We start from the raw sequence: 16,347 nt of genomic DNA on the forward strand, positions 1-16,347 counted from the left end.
ACAAATCAGTTTGGCCTTACTTGTTAGCAAGACTCTGACAGAAAGTCCACCCCACATCCGGTCTGTTCTAAACGTACTCATGTAACCTCATAGACACCATGACATACATTCCCATCCATCCATATCTGTGGCCCCACCAACACCCAACCACACCTCTCCACACTGGTATCTAACAAGTTCCTCCAACTCATTCTGGCCAAAAACGAGCTAATTATCATCCTTCCTCTTCCTCTTTTTTTTTTTTTTTTTTTTTTTCCTGAGACGGAGTCTCACTTTGCTGTGCAGGCTGGAGTGCAGTGTCCCAATCTCAGCTCACTGCAACCTCCACCTTCTGGGTTGAAGTGATTCTCCTGCCTGAGTCTCCTCGAGTAGCTGGGATTACAGGCATGTGCCATCATACCCAGCTAACTTTTTGTATTTTTAGTAGAGACAGGATTTTATCATGTTGGCCAGGCTGGTCTTGAACTCCAGACCTCAGGTGATCCACCTGCCTCGGCCTCCCAAAGTGCTGGGATTACAGTCATGAGCCACCATGCCCAGCCCCTCTTCCTGTTTAAACCTGCTCTTTTCCCTCCTGTGCAGTGGGTAGCTGAATTCATGGGCTCTAGAGCCAAACACACCTGGAATGGGATGAATCCCACAACTACTACTCACTGCTGTGTGGCCAGAGTTTGTCACGTCGCCTGTCCACACTTCCATGTTCTCATCTTGAGGGTGGGATGAGACCCCTCCCTTGTGCCATCAGGATGCTGGAGTAAGTGGGACCATGCATGGGAAGACCTGCAGGATCTGGCCGACCTTGACATTGTTCACCTCCCTTTACTTACTCCCATGTTTCACATCCCCCACAGTGTTCAGAAGATGCTGTTCCCTATCTACCCTCTCTCATTTAGACTTAAGGTCTCAGCTAGGGTGCAGCCTCTTTAGAATGGCTTGCCTTGTCACTCTCCTCACACCTCAAGTACCCCTGGTGATGGCAACCTGTGCCAGCCTCCTGCAACATGAAGTTCACTGTGTATCTGCAAGAAGTCCTTACACAATAAACGCTCTTGAAGGCAGAACTATGTCCAGTTACTGTTGGATTCTCCAAGCCTAGCACATAGGCTTGGTAAAATGCATAGTCTTAAAGTGAATGTACTCATTATGTGTTTAATGAGCACCTACTATGTACCCCTGGAACATTATTAAACACATAATGAGTACATTTAAAGACTATGCATTTTACCAAGTATGGTCTCCAACAAAACACCAACCACTGAATTAACTTAATCTTTCCATCCACTCTATAAAACACACTAACTAATCCCAGGGCAATGAACACTCATAGCAAAGAGGCTACTCTCTAGGAATAACAGTGGTAAGGGGAGTTGTTGGGATGATGATAATAATAAAAATAATGGCTACATTTTTTGAGCTCTTATAATAGGCCAGGGACAGGGAAGTAGCTTTCACATATGATTCAATTCCCACACCAACTCAACCAAGTAAGATTCCTATCCTTGTTTTACCGATGAGCAAACCAATACCTAAAGAAGTTAGGCAACTTTCCCTCGGTCACTCACCCAGTTTGCCCTAACTAGAAGGAGGCTCATGCGCAGCTATTCCCAACAGGAGTTACCTGCTTACTAACAGTCAGGTCCTGTGCTGTTATTTCTGAACGTAAATTCTTCAGAAAGATTCAATAAAAATGAGTTATTAAAATATAGCTGTCAAATTAGGAGTAGATAAAACAAGTGGAAAATACTGTAAACACACTGTAAAAAATGACAAGGGCTTACATTTGCATTGTATGACATGTAAGTCTTCTCACTCCACATAAGACACTGAACCTGGAAATGTAGACGAGGCCTTACGGGTGTGGTCTATGGATGAAGGGAAAGGGTCCATGTGCCAAGCAAGGCAAGGCCTTGGCTCAGATCACACGGTCAGCCTATGACTATCTATTCTTTGATTAAAATTAGAAGTTTTAGAAATGTAGCCATCTTGGCCAGGTACGGTGGCTCACGCCTGCAATCCCAGCACTTTGGGAGGCTGAGGTGGGTGGATCACTTAAGGCCAGGAGTTCAAGACCAGCCTGGCCAACATGGTGAAACCCTGTCTCTACTAAAATACAAAAATTACCCAGGGGTGGTGGTGCATGCCTGCAATCCCAGCTACTCAGGAGGCTGAGGCAGAGAACAGCTTGAACCTGGGAGGTGGAGGTTGCAGTGAGGTGAGATCGCACCACTGTACTCCAGCCTGGGCGACAGAGCAAGACTTCACTTCAAAAAGAAAAAAGAAATATAATCATCTTTTTTAAAGAATCCCTGATATGACCAACTTTTTCTATTAAGCAGTCACCTTCTCCTCCCATTCCTGCTAGAAAAGAGGCTATCACTGAAAGAACAAGGCAGGCAGGGAACTACCTGCAGTTGAGAGCTAATTATCAAGAGGACTCCTGCTATTTCAAAGACAGCCTGGCAGAGTCTGTGCCCAGTAAAGAGAAACACACCTGGCAGAGCCCTACCTTCTCCCATTCCCCCACCTAGCCTTTCCATTGCTAACCCAGGAAAATAAAGATAAAGAAGCAGGCTGCTGAGGACTTCCCTGAGGCTAATTTTGGCAAAATAACAGCCTCAATAGTTAGTTCCAGAAAGATTAATCAGCACCTGCTCTAGAGGTGGAAATGCATCCCTCCTACCCCTCGCCCTGAAAACTAGACAGTTGGTGATGGCACTGATGTGAAAAAGTAGAGGAGTCCTACCAGGCAGGTAGAAAACCCAAAGTCAATGCAGGCAGTAATGGAAAAGAGTTCAATATAGAGATGACAAGTTTGTGCCTAGGTACTTACTTTTCTTTGAACGTGAACCACATTTTTCCTCAACTAATTCTTTTAGACTAATAATATGAGCTTACTAAAAATTTACACTGTATAACAGCTACTCAGAGAATTTTAATAATTATACAGTTACAGAAAAAATATGTATGACATAATCAAATATGCCATTTCTCTGCACAATAGCTGCCTTGATGAATAGGTCCACACTGGGTCACAGCCAAGCCCAATGACCAGAGTCACTGCATACGAGCTATTCTCAACGCACTTCAGAGTCCAGAAGGAATAGGCAGCCTCGATCCCACAGATAATTATATAGCATCTGCAGGCCCAGGCTGGAATGGACTTGAAAACATTAAGTTTAAAGCGGTAGTTCCCAAGCTTTGGGGTAACAGACAGTTTTGGAACCTGAAGATATCTACAGTCATATACATTCAATACTTTTCATACAGGATCAGGGATTTCAAAAGATCTTCTGAGGACCACTGTGTACTTTATGGGTTAAGAACATGGTGTTTTAAACTAACAGAAAATACCCAGACACTCTTCAAAAAACTGTGTTTAGTCAGACAACTCACGAACTTAGCAATTAGCTCCACCAAAGAATAGACGTTACTGGAGAATATTAATGATCCTACCACATTAACTATATAAAACTACACTATCAACAAGGAAATAAAAGCTATGTATAAGCCATAAAATAATGAATAATAATTTACTCTTCTTGGTTACCTCTATAAACCAGAAACTGTGCTAAGAGCTTTCTGTGTAGTAGCAGTAGTTTGTTAAATCTTGATTAAAAAACCATACTAATCCCATTAAAAAAATAAAAAACAGACCAGGTAAAGTGGCTCACGCCTGTAATCCCAGCACTCTGGGAGGCTGAGGTGGGAGGATCACTTGGATCCAGAGGTTGGGGATCAGCCTGGGGAAGAAACTGAGACTTTGCCTCTAAGAAAAATATAAAAACTTAGTGGTTGTGATGGTATGTGCCCGTGGTCCCAACTACTCAGGAGGCTGAGGAGGGAGGATCATTTGAGCCCAGGGGTCGAGGCTGCAGTGAACTATGATTACAGCACGGCATTCCAGCCTGGATGACAGAGTGAGACCCTGTCTCAAAAAAAATTAGAAAACAAAAAAGCAGCTCAGAGAAGTTAAGAAAATTGCTACTCATAGAGTGGCAGAGTCAGAATTATTACTATCATTAAATCATTAGCTGATTCTATTACTAATATTGCTTATGTTTGTGTCTCCAGAGTTCAGGGCAACCACAGACACTACAGAGCGTGGGCAAAGGGGAGGAATCCCAGAAAGGAAAGAGTCAAACAGGGGAAGCCTCTGTATTAAACTCTGCCCAAACCCTGGCTTGAGCCCTAAACCAAGCATTTGTGTGACAAATTCCAGTCAGTACAGCTAAGACTAAAAGAATTGAACCAAGATTTGGAATATTATCCACTCTAGGGGTGATGAGTTAACAGTCTGACCCCAGTCAATTTAAGTGCCTAGTAAAATAAAACAAAAGAAACAAAAAGAATCAATACTCTTTGGAGGCATATAGCAGAATCCAGAGGTTCTACAACATGTAACATTCACAATATCCAGGTTATACTCCAAAATTACTCAACATATGAAGAAAACAAGAAAACCTGAACTAGTTGAAAGAAAAAAAAAATCAAAACAGAGTGACTCTGAGAGGACCAAATGCTGGAATGACAGACAAGGACTTTAAAGCAACTATCACAATAATGCTTATGGATGGATGGAAAATATGCCATGAATGAGAAGGAGTCTCAGCAAAGAAACATTAATATAAAAAGGCACCAGATAAAAATTTGAGAACTAAAACAATTATCTGAAATTTAAAAATTCACTGAGAGAGTGGACTTAATAGAAGAACAAAGATGACAAAATAATGACCAAAAATTCCGCAAATTTGGTGAAAGACGTACATTTCCAGAATCAAGGATCTTAGTGAATGCCAAGAGGATAAATACCTAGAAAATTGCATCTAGGTATATTAGAGTCAAACTGCTAGTAACCAAACATGATCATCTGGACAGCAGCAGAGAAAACAAGTATCACACACATGGAGTCATGGCCTGAATGACCACTGACTCTTGACCAGAAACAGTAGAGGCAGAAGACAGTGAAACCACATCTTTTTTTTTTTTTTTTTTTTGAAACGGAGTCTCGCTCTTTTGCCCAGGCTGGAGTGCAGTGGCACGATCTCGGCTCACTGCAAGCTCTGCCTCCTGGGTTCACACCATTCTCCTGCCTCAGCCTCCCGAGTAGCTGGGACTACAGGCACCCGCCACCACGCCCGGCTAATTTTTTTGTATTTTTAGTAGAGACGAAACCACATCTTTAAAGGACTGAGAGACAAAACTAGCAATCTAGAACTTGACATCCAGTGAAAATATCCTCCAGGAATCTGACATTGTCCGATTAAAAAAAAATGCTAAAAATTTGTTTCTAACACACCCTTTTTACACAGCCAGCCAACATGGACTACAAGAAATATTAAAAGATGTTCTGTAGGCTGAAGTGGAATGATACCATTTGGAAACTTGTATCTTCAAAAGGAATCAAGAGCATTAGAAACAGTAAATATTTAAAAACTAATATTCTTCTTAACTTAAAAATGCACATGATAGTTTAAAGCAAAAATTAAAACCTTGTGCTGTGGAATTTATAACATATATAGAGGTTCTATATATTTTAAACTATAACATAAAGCAGGAGCAGTAAATGGAACTATGCAGCTGTCAGGCTTCAACATTTTACATAAAGTGGTACAATATTAACTCTAAGTAGACTGTTTCTTTCTTTCTGTTTTTTGTTTATTTTTGTAGAGACAGGGTCTTGCTATGTTGCCCAGGCTACATTTGAACTCCTGAGATCCTCCTGCTTCAGCCTCCCAAGTAGCTAGGACTACAGGCACACACCACCAGACCTGGTTTCTCTTTTTTCTTTTTTTTGAGACAGAGTTTTGCTCTTGTTGCTCAGGCTGGAGTGCAATGGTGTGATCTCGGCTCACTGCAACCTCTGCCTCACGGGTTCAAGAGACTGTCCTGCCTCAGTCTCCCGAGTAACTGAGATTACGGGTATGCACCACCATGCCCGGCTAATTTTGCATTTTTAGTAGAGACGGGGTTTCTCCATGTTGGTCAGGTTGGTCTCGAACTCCCAGCCTCAGGTGATCCACCCACCTCAGCCTCCCAAAGTGCTGGGATTACAGGCGTGAGCCACCGCACCCAGCCCAGACCTGGCTTCTAAGTAGACTGTTTCTATCTCTAGAGCTAGACCTGGAGGTCCTTTAAACACTGGGACCATGTCATATAATGCCTGGCACATAGCACAGACGCTTAATAAACACTGGTTTCTATAGAAATCACTCTCCCAAGACTTTGATTACCAGTATTCAATTCATGAAAGCCTACCAGCCCCTGAGAAAGCTGAGAAAATCCAGCTTTCACAAAACCAAACCTGAGATGCAGCACCTAGCCTAAAACCACCTGTAGGTGTACCCATAATGTGAGTAGAAGGCAGCCAAAGACATTAACTAATTTGCTTCTGCTTACAAAATGAGGTATCTCAGTCTCAAATAAAAAAAAGGTCAAAAACGTAACTGTTCAAGTAAAATTAATGAATTCGCACAGTCAATATAATGTACACGAATTAATCAAAAGTATTCAATCATCTTATTAATGAATTTAGTAGAACACATTTTGGTAATTCATGTTAAGTATACAAGGAAGGGCAGAGAGAGGAAAGATGTTTAAAATTCATCAGAAATAATAAGTCTAAATAACAGGGATTTCTGTTTTAAGCAACGGAATTACAATTTTAGTCCTATAAAGAACAAAGAACCAGGCTGTCTAGCTGCTACCACCCTGGGAGAGTTCTGCATTAATAGGCCATTGGTGGCCAATCACAGCCAACGAGATCCCGCCTCCATTCTCTCACTGGTTGTTTCTATACTATCAGGCACAGCTTTGAGCCCAGCCAGCCATGCTGCAAGTGCACAGCCTGGTCACCTGGCCACAGAGTGCAGACAGCTTGAGACAGCATATCTTCAAGTGTGACACACTGAATGTCATTAAATCACACAGTGGGAAAGTTATTCTCTTTTTCATTTTCCAATTAAATCAAGGAAATTCCTTTTGTTCAGGCATGTCTTGAACACGTCCCTAAGACTGGTAATCTTCCTTTTAATACAAAGCAGGTCTCTGCTCAGAATCTTTTGCAGGCACTGTGTCTATATATATAGAATTTAATTTTATTTCTGTTTTATATTTAGGTTAAGTTTCATTTAGAGCAACTGATGAAAGTTTTCTAAAATGTGTTTAAATAAAAGAAGTTATTTGATAGGAAGAAAAATCCAGGTGGTATTATTAAAAATAGAAAAAAGTGGCACACAAATGACTGATGTCTAAAAAATACTGGATTAGCAAAATCCAAGGAAAATATTCCTACTAATACCATCATATTCATATGTAAAGAATAGTATTTTTCATTCCAAGTACTGACAATCGCTTCTTTCCCCACATATGCAAACATTTTCCCTGGTGTGGATCAACAGTCTAGACTTCCTCAAAATTAGGAAATCCTACTTGAGTCCAAATTAATAAGATTATCCGTAAGATTATTACTATTTACCTGGGAATGGTGTATTTTTTTTTTTAACTAATCCTTCAATGCACCAGGGCTTCCTAAAATATACATGGAAGCAAGATTTGGCTCTCCTTTCCTCAAAGTGAATGAGAATAGCCAGCATTCGCTTCAACGTCAACTGTGAAGGCATTGTAACCAGGTAACATGATGAATAACCTTTTCCCATGACCTTTTTATGTTTTTTTTCTTTATTAAATCTTAAAAGACAAACTAAATCAATCAACAACTGATGAACTATATAAAGATAACAGAGCAGGATTCCTCAACCTCAGCACTATTGACATTCTGGGCCAGATTATACTTTGTTTTACGGGCTGTGTACTGTGGCAAGTTTAGCAACATGCCTGGCCTCTACCCACTACGTGCCAGAGCACTCCCTTCCCAGGTTGTGATGATCAAAACCATCTCCAGCCATTGTCTGATGTCCCCTGGGGGTGGGGGAAAGCAAGGCAAAATCACCCCAATTAAGAAGCACTGTGAAAGAGAAAGACAGGCCAGGCAGTGTTACCTGCGGGTTGTCCGGTCAGTGGAAAAGATCTGGCCCACCCTTACTTCTTCGCCTCATCTCCCACTTATCTCCTTCTCTGCCACAGGCCCTGTGGCTATTTCCCAGATGCTCAGTCCCTCGGCAGAGGGCCTTTTCACTGGCTGATCCCTCTACAAACAATTCCTTCTCCTCTTAAAAATCTTTGCTCATTCATCATCCTCTCAATGAGGTCTTCCCTCACCACCTTATTTTAAAATTCCAAGTCCCCCATCTATAGCCCCCTTATCCCAATCTACTTTCCTGTTTTTCCAGAGAACCCCCTGCCTTGGAACAAACAGAACATTTACTTTCTGGGTTTACTGCTTGTCAGCTGTGTCCACTGCTCCCACTCCTACCCTTAGGGTAAGAATCTTTGATTGACTCATTGATATGTCTAGGCCACCGCAACCATTCAGTAAAAGTTGCTGAATGAAAGAATGCATGCATGGTAAAGATCCACCAAGCTAGTTTGCTGTGTCCCTTAACAATGGGATTAGCACATAAAATGATCCTCTCTCTCAAAAAGAATGTTCTAGAGGCCAGTGTGGTGGCTCATGCCTACAATCTCAGCACTTTAGAAGGCCAAGGTAGAAGGATGCTTGAGACCCGCCTGGACGACGTAAGAAGACCCCATCTCAACAAAAAGTAGAAAAAATTAGCAGGGCATGTTGGTGTGCACTTGTAATCTCAGCTAGTGGGGAGGCTAAGATTGGAGGATCACCTGAGCCTGGAAGGTCAAGGCTGCAGTGAGCTATGACTGTGCCACTGCACTCCAGCCTTGGAGACAGGGTAAGACCCTGTCTCAAAAAAATAATAATTTTCTAGAATTTACATTTCTAAGGACAGGTGCGGTGGCTCACACCTGTAATCCCAGCACTTTGGTAGGCCGAGGCAGGTGGATTACTTGAGGTCAGGAGTTCGAGACCAGCCTGGCCAACATGGTGAAACCTCGTCTCTACTAAAAATACAAATTAGCCAGGCATGGTGGTACACGCTTGTAATGCCAGCTACTCAGGAGGCTGAGGCAGGAGAATTGCATGAACCAAGATCATGCCACTGCATTCCAGCCTGGGCAACAGAACAAGATTCTCTCAAAAAAAAAAGAATTAACATTTCTAGCCATTGCTAAGTTGGCATGTTGTCTGGAAAATGCTGATAGAAACAAGGGGCTATGGTCTACAAGGCAATATTACAAACAATGACTCTGGGACCCAGCAAGTCCAGACCACACATAAACATCAGGAATCTTAAGCACTCAAGTTACAAATGAAATATGAAGTAGCACAGAAATAATTCCTAGTTCAAATTTTTTTCACTGTATTTGTTTTACATTTGAAAAACAAAAAAGCTACTAACTCCATTTATGAAAGCTTCGCATGATGCAGAAAAACAAAGCTTTCTGAACAAAACAGTTTCTAATAATAACTTCAAGTTGTCTTGGCCCAGAGTAAAATATGAAATAAACCAGTATTGATCATGTTTTGACTTCATTTGTCATCTACACTATAATAAGCTTTTAAGCAGCAGCTGCTTTCTATGTTTCTGCCACTTTCTAAATTTCTAGGTTTTCTGACAAGTTGACACGGGATACTACTGACTCTCTAACAAAAATGATTAATATTTAAAGCTAGCAATGCACAGTAGGAAAACGGCTTGGAGAAGGGCCATGGTGATTCGCAGGGGTCAGTGGCCTCTCCTACCGTCCCATATGCTCAGCCCCCATCCCCTGGCTCTGCACATACGAGCCACCTTGAACTGTGTGCCCAACACCCCTGCAGCTCTGTTACACTGCAGTCGGCAACTGTGGCTGCTCCTGGCCCTCCAGGGAGATATACAGTTTAAAAATCCACTTTAATAGCTAAGACATAGACAGCTCACCTCTACCATCCAAACCACTTCAAAAGCTAGGACATAGACAGCTTACCTCTACCATCCACTTCAATAGCTAAGACACAGACAGCTCACCTCTACAGATAGCCTCAGCTATCAGGGAGGCTGAAGTGGGAGGATCGCTTGAGCCTGGGAGGTCGAGGCTGCAGTGAGCTGATTGTGCCACTGCTCACCAGCCTGGGAGACAGAGTGAGACCCTGTCTCAAAAATAATAATAATTATTATTGTCTAGATAATAATTGTCTAGAATTTACATTTCTAGCCACTGCTAAGTTGGCCAGGGTGGTTCTAAGCTCGCACAGCCTAAAACAAGATCAGTTCCTCTTCAGGAAGGTCCTGACCGCTTTGCAAAGAATAACAGGGTTTATTATCCCTTGCCCCTGATGTTAGGTGACTACATTTAAAAAAAAAAAAAAAAAAAAGGAACTCTTCTCTGACTAAAAGGCCCACCAGAGAAAAATATTTCTGGAAACTACAACATTGAAAAAAAAGGTTTTACCCTCCTCTATGTTAACCAGTTACTCAAGGGTTATCAAACCCTGTCAGTATCTCTATCACTTAACACACGTTGGGGCATAAAGGAGATCAGATGAGGATGCTGTAGTGAAACACACCATGGACTCCTGAGTCCTCACCTGTGTGTCAGTGCTTTTCACCAGACACCAATCTGTCCTAAAGCAGGCCACATATGAATTAATATGTTAAGCATAACATCAGGTGAATGTGCATTGCAGGTTCAACTACAGCAGATATAATCTAATAAATAGAAAAGAAACTTTACAGGTCATTTTACAGCAAAAAAAAAAAAGGATTGGAAGATCAATACAGAAACAGAAAGCATGCTGACAGCAGACTGATCTTGAACACCCCCTCCTCCCTCACGGTTCACAGCAGGCAACAACAGCAAAACCTACTTCAACAGAGTAGTGGTCCCTGGACACCATAAGCCCCCACGGGAAAAAAGATCATCAAGTACATCACCACCCACAATGCCATGGTGGCAAGCACCACGGGACATAAGCACAGACAAACAGGAGGGACACAGCTCCACTTGGAAGGCAGTGAAGAGATGGGAGAGAGCTTCCCTAGAACACAGGTGGGCCTTGAAGGTTGAACAGAAATCCGCCACGTGGGAAGAGAGTGAGAATCTGGGAAAGGGAAAAAGAACATTCCAGATGAAGGGGCAAGCACAGCAAAGTACACTGTCTGCCACCTTCAAGTGGTTCAGGGACACTGAGCCATTTCACACAAAGCCACCAAGCCCTGAGTAGCCACACCATAATCAGCTTTAAGTGGAAAAGGGGGAAAAAAATAAACACAATAAAACATACCCAGTGCGATCCCTTTATTGGCCCAGACATAAGCAGAACTGGAGCTGGAGGCAGAATGTTATGGCATGTCTACCCCAGCAAGCATTTTCACTCAGAGTTTGCTCTCCAGTCATTCCCAATATTTATGATTCTCCATTCAACATGTCACCCTATCATTATAACTCTACATGATATATGCCACCCTGAGCCAGACCAATTATCCATACAATCCAATATTCTGTTTCTGACATACCACCAGGGGACACTGAACAGGGAACATGATAGACGTGGTCCACTATGTCCACGTTTGACTCAAAATATTAAAAGATTGGTTGATGGTGGCCAAGGAGTTTAAGCCTTATTTGCAAAATCTGCACTTAGAATGTAGAATGTATTCATGGAAAACTTACATAAATAAAAATTAATTTTTTAAAGGATCACATTAGCCACTCTTCAATTAACTAAATCTTTGCAAGGCCTTAGGTGATTTGGGGGGAACTAGAATACACCACTCCCGTAATGTATTATTTAAAGTAGTTTTGCTCTTCTCACTAACAGGTTTGTAAGTACTAATGCAGATTCCTGAATTGGGACTATTTCTAATAGCGAGACTAGACAAGCTTGATCCATCTAACAAATAAAGAACACTCTTGATTCTTCACCAGCTTTTGGTGGGAAGTGACCCCCGCACACCTCAGGTCCTTGTTAACTTAACTAAATTCAAACGGCAAGTTGTGCAAGCAAACTTTCTCTATATAAACATCATTCTCTAACAAGACCCACACTGATTTATTAGCTCTCATATGAGCAGATCTATCCAATGCATAATGTTTTATATTGCAAATCTTTCAGGGCTACTGATAGGTTATTACTAGCACTATGCAATGGGCTGGCTGGAAAGACCAGCCTAATTCATGAGCAGCCATCCTTTCTATGCCATGCAGACACGGAAATTCCTCTTTGATTTGTGGCTTTAATCATGGCTTCCAAAACCCATCATTATTTATGACTCTTTTATTTACTTTTATTTTGAGATGGAGTTTCGCTCTTGTTGCCCAGGCTGGAATGCAATGGCGTGATCTCGGCTCATTGCAACCTCTGCCTCCCAGGTTCAAGCGACTCTCCTGCCTCAGTCTCCTGAATAGCTGGGATTACAGGTGTGCGCCAGCATGCCTGGCTAATTTTTTTTTTTTTTTTTTTTTTGTAATTTTAGTAGAGACAGAGTTTAACCATGTTGGCCAGGCTGGTCACGAACTCCTGACCTCAGGTGATCCACCTGCCTTGGCCTCCCAAAGTGCTGGAATTACAGGCGTGAGCCACCATGCCCCTCCGACTCCAACTTTTAAGTTGACAGTCAATGGGAAACAGGTTACCTGATAGGAAAGAACTCTGCAGCTCAAAGCAGTTCATATGCTCCATTTTAATGGTACCAATCTCCATTCTCCTGCCAACTCGTCCACTTGAGGGAGGGAGTTGGAGAAGATGAGGGTGGTAAAGTCTACATGGCGTGAATGAATGAATGAATGAATGAATGAATGAATGGAACAATATTACAAATGCAATGAGTTCTCTAGTCAGACTTGAGGTAGATGCAAAAGAAAAAAATGGTTACAGAAGACAGTCAAAATCTTTGGGATGAGTATTGGGGTATAGGGTCCTCTATTTTCGTACTGTTCAAAATAGTTAAAACAATCAAGCAATGCACTCAGACCAAGCAAGATAACTTTACCAGCATCTCCAAAACCACCTCTTGCTCCATTCCACTTACCACCTCCTGCAATGGGTAACAACTCTCCTGCCTTCTAACAGCCTAGATTCGCTTTGCATGGTTTCATAGTTTGTACAAATAGAACCATGTAGTGTGTACCCTTTTGTGTCTGGCTTTTCAGATGTTTGTGAAATTATCCATATTACTGATTAGAGCTACAGATCATTCATTCTTACAGCTGCATTGTTTTCCATTGTGTGAACATACCAGAATTTATAATCCTTTGTAGTCATGATAAATATTTGAGTAGATTGCAGTTTCCGACTCTTAAGAATCATGCAACTGGCCAGGCATGGTGGCTCACGCCTGAAATCCCAGCACTTTGGGAGGCCGAGGCAGGCAGATCATGAGGTCAAGAGATCGAGACCATCCTGGCCAACACGGTGAAACCCCGACTGTACTAAAAGTACAAAAATTAGCTGGACCTGGTGGCACGCGCCTGTAGTCCCAGCTACTCGGGAGGCTGAGGCAGGAGAATCGCTTAAACCCAGGAGGCGGAGGTTGCAGTGAGCCAAGATCACGCCACTGCACTCCAGCCTGGTGACAGAGCGAGACTCCATCTCAAAAAAAAAAGAGAATCATGCGACTATGAACATGTTTTTTGAGAATATATGTCTATGTTTTGTTGGGCATATAACCAGGAGAATTGGTGGGTTATTCAAATTCTGTTTTTAAGGTTTTCAGAGTACATATAAATCATGCAAATCTGTGCCGGAATCTTCCATCCCTGACGAAAAGCCCCTTGAAGCCCTCCAGCTGCTTCTTGAAAGGCTGTGCTTTCTCCTGCTGGGCTGTGAGCCCCAAACGCAGTGACCACTCCTCAAAGTGCCCAGTGCCTAGCTACAGCCTGCTGTATTCCTCACCTTGGCTACCAAGCATGGGACACTTTGACCACTGAGCTCCTGGATTCCAGACCACACTGCCTCAGCTTCCAAAACCTTCCCAATTAACTCCAATCTGGCTTCCACTTCTTGGCTGTGCTGAACTACTCACTGAGGTGAGTGAAGACACCCTAACTGCCAAACTCCATGGCCTGTCTTCAATCCTCATCTTACCTGACGCTTCCGGGGCAAGTGACATCAATAAATGATTATCCAATCAAAACTCTGGCTCCAAGGGTCTCCTGGTTTCTTGCCTCCATGGCTAATTTCTAGAAGCCTCTGCTGCCCAGGAAGTACCCCTTCACCTTCTTCTCCAACATTCCCTCTCATCCTGCTCCCTCTCATCCTGCTCCAGCTACCACTCACCACTAATGACTTTCACGTCTCCTCCCCAGTCCTAACTGTGCTCCAGAACCCTACAAGGGGGCTTTCTGGTGTCCTCCACAACGCCACCAGGATCTGTGTCATTGCTTCTCATGTGCTGTCCAGTGCCATTCACTATGTTAGACCACAGGGACCCAAAGAAGGATAAGACCCATTCTAATGGTCAATGCTATTAGTAAATTAGCAAATGCTGCCACAGGAAAATACAGGGCTCAGGAAACACAAAGAAGGAGCACCTAGCCCAGTCTGGGTGGAAGGGAATGGAGGTGTCAGAAGAGTTCTCCATGAGACCCTGTCTCTGAGTTGACCCTTCCCTCACCACCGGAACTATCTGTCAACCCTATTCCCCACTCCCAGGCTCATCTCCTTGATTGAGACCCCACTCCCCTCGCCTGAACCGCGGGAACACACTGGGGATCCCACCTCAGCTTTTCCTCCACCAGTCTTTCCTTTCTTTAAAGCACAGAGCAGCTCTAGTCACTCCCTGGTTCAGATTCTCCAGTGGCTCCCATGACTCCATGGATAAATGGCTAACACTTTACCTTACAATGGACTTAAGGGCGATGTATGGCCTGGCCCCCACCTCCTCCTCTCACCTCCTGTTTCTGTTATTCACTGCTCCAGACACACAGGCCTTCCTGCTAGTCCTTGACAAGGAAGAGCTGTATGCAGGAGGCTTTCTCTGGCTCTTCATGCAAGTATCTCCAGCTTGTTACTCAAATCTCAACTCAGAAGCACCTCTCAGGGCTCCGGAGATGCCTTCTCTGGCCACTTGATGTTAGCAGCATCTGTATGCATGCAACCACACTGTGCTGGCACCTTCAGTCACACTCACCTGCTGTACGTCCTTCTGCTTACCTTTTTAGTGTCTTGTTTCTGCTGCTGGACTGAAAGCTTCATATAAGCAAAAACTGGGTTCGTTTTATTCACTTCTGTGTCCACAATGCCTAACATAGTGCCTGAGACTTAATAGGCCCTTAATAAATATCAGTTGAATGAATGAGTGAATGAATGAATGAATGAATATAACAGTGAATTACGAGTCCTCCAAAGGATAGTAGTTAAGATAAACTCTGCAGCCTGACTTCCTGGTTTAAATTCCACCCCTGTCACTTACTAGCTGTGTTACTTTGGGCAAGTTACTTAGCCTTTCTGTGCCCGCTGTGAGCCTTGCAATAATAAAATGGGATTAAAAACACCCGGCCCGTGGGCTTTTGTTATAACAATAACGTGTCACAGCAGAGCTTGACATGCTCTTAGTCCTAAGTGGCAGTGTTTGTACCACTGCTTGGGTTGCATTCCTAAGACAGAAACCCAACCACAATGCTTAGGGACGCCCTACTGCCTCCCAGGTTAAGCCTAAACCCTGGGCTGGTAAAGCAGACTCTTCACTGACAGCCCCCAGTGCTATCTCCCAGCCTCTCCCACTCCCTCCCTCACACACAGCCCTTGTTCCCAAGTCTCCACCCCTTTCTCACTGGCTCCCAAGCAGACCAGGCTCATGCAACACTCTGCCTTTGTACATACCGCCCAAATGCCCATCGTCTTCCTCCGCCTGCCCCAACTCAAACGCCACCTTCCCTCAGAAGCCTTCCCCTCCTACCCCTGCCCTGTCTTCTTTTTTTTTTTTTTTTTGAGACAGAGTCTCGCTCTGTTGCCCAGGCTGGAGTGAAGTGGCACGATCTTGGCTCACTGCAGCCTCCATCTCCCAGTTTCAAGCAATCTTCCCACCTCAGCCTCCCTAGTAGCTGGGATTACAAGTGCGTGCCACCACACTTGGCTAATTTTTGTATTTTTAGTGGAGATGGGGTTTCACCATGCTGGCCAGGCTAGTCTCAAACTCTTGACCCCAGGTGATCTGCTCACCTTGGCCTCCCAAGGTGCTGGGATTACAGACGTGAGCCACTGCACCCAGCCCTGCCCTGTCTTCTTACTGGCCCAGATCTGTGTTCCCTCTTCTGCCTGGGCCCTTGAGACACTGCAGGCACTTCCCTGCCAGGTTGTGGGTGTGTCAGGAGCTGAGCCCCAGGCTTCCCCACAACTCTATCCCCAACGCTTTTGGGAAGGCTGATACCTTGGAAGATGTGGAGAAACACGTT

The 16,347-nt window shown here is 43.5% G+C and overlaps 1 protein-coding gene across 5 annotated transcripts in view; it reads right to left on the reverse strand.

The window, feature by feature from the left end:
* The window catches only part of LOC129021558 (serine/threonine-protein phosphatase 4 regulatory subunit 1-like), an 83,038-nt gene that overhangs the window by 59,541 nt on the left and 7,150 nt on the right, over positions 1 to 16,347 (reverse strand). The window lies entirely within an intron of this gene.

Source organism: Pongo pygmaeus, chromosome 21 (genome assembly GCF_028885625.2).
Source record: "Pongo pygmaeus isolate AG05252 chromosome 21, NHGRI_mPonPyg2-v2.0_pri, whole genome shotgun sequence".
Taxonomy (NCBI): domain Eukaryota; kingdom Metazoa; phylum Chordata; class Mammalia; order Primates; family Hominidae; genus Pongo; species Pongo pygmaeus.